Raw genomic sequence first — 1,189 nt, 5'->3', positions numbered from 1 at the left:
TGCAATAATGAATTTAAATAAAACTAATAAAACTCAAAATATTCTTATGTAGGTATATAAATAGTTAATAAATCAGAATAAGGCTACAAGAGTCACAATATTTAAAAAATATTATGGTGCATAGAAATGGCTATAAAAATTCAGTGAAAAATATTGAAATTTATGACTTATCTAATCATTTTTAAAAAAGCATTTAGTTTAAAAATAATTGGGGACAGTAGAAAATCGTACGTGGTTCATTGGCACTTTTATAAAAAAATTCAAAAGAATGCCAACGGCACGTAGTGTTCCCAAGCGGTCACCCATCCAAGTACTAACTACGCCCGACGTTGCTTAACTTCGGTGATCGGACGAGAACTGGTGTATTCAACGTGGTATGGTCGTTGGCAAAGTTACTCAAGTATTTTATATAATTTAGGTACATCGTAATTATAAGTTATTATAACACATCGACATTATTGTTGGGATCACGATTAAAGATACTACTATCTTAATTCTTAAATCGTGGTTGGGATCAAATATTGAATAATGTAAATAGTCGTAAATACTCAATTTGAATTATCTATCGTAATATATTGACAATTTAACACAAAATATCAATAAAAATATAAAAAAATTAAAATTATGTTTATTGATATAGGTATTTACAGGCTACAACATTATAAATATACGCGATAATACGTCTACATTATGTTTGCGTAAAAAAACACAGGTTGCCTTATACCTATACCGGCTATACCGTATATTGTATAGGTATACGCTCATAGACGATTTTAAGGTAATGATGCAAATATGCAATGAATATTGTAATTTTATAAGCACAAAACTAATCAGCTTCAACACTTCAAAAAGCCAAGAACAATTATTTTGCAAAACTCTTATACGGACTACATTCAATAATTCACAAGCTTTACTAAAATACATTTTTTGTTACCCATTTTTCTACATTTTAGATTCTGAGCGAAGCGATGAATGTATTGATTTTACAATGTGTGTTTTTTTTTTATTTTTTTTTTATTTTTGTGTCTGTCATCACCTTTTAGGACAGTAAAAGTGCTTGGATTTTCTTCAACAGTAACTTTTCTGATAGGAAAGTGAATCTAGTTGGTACTTTGGGGGGTCAAAAGGAAAAATTTCTCAGTAGTTTTCAAAAGCGACGTGAAAAACAAAAGAAAAATTAAGGAAAAAC

The 1,189-nt window shown here is 29.0% G+C and overlaps 1 non-coding gene across 1 annotated transcript; it reads right to left on the bottom strand.

The window, feature by feature from the left end:
• Positions 1-269: 269 nt before the first annotated feature.
• Positions 270-388, bottom strand: LOC132951501 (5S ribosomal RNA). Its single transcript, XR_009665333.1, has one exon. It is a non-coding gene; the product is annotated as a 5S ribosomal RNA (ribosomal RNA).
• Positions 389-1,189: the final 801 nt, after the last annotated feature.

The sequence above is a fragment of the Metopolophium dirhodum genome, chromosome 8 (genome assembly GCF_019925205.1).
Source record: "Metopolophium dirhodum isolate CAU chromosome 8, ASM1992520v1, whole genome shotgun sequence".
Taxonomy (NCBI): Eukaryota; Metazoa; Arthropoda; class Insecta; order Hemiptera; family Aphididae; genus Metopolophium; species Metopolophium dirhodum.
Note: the sequence above shows the minus strand (reverse complement) of the source record. Positions and strands in the feature narration are given on the sequence as shown.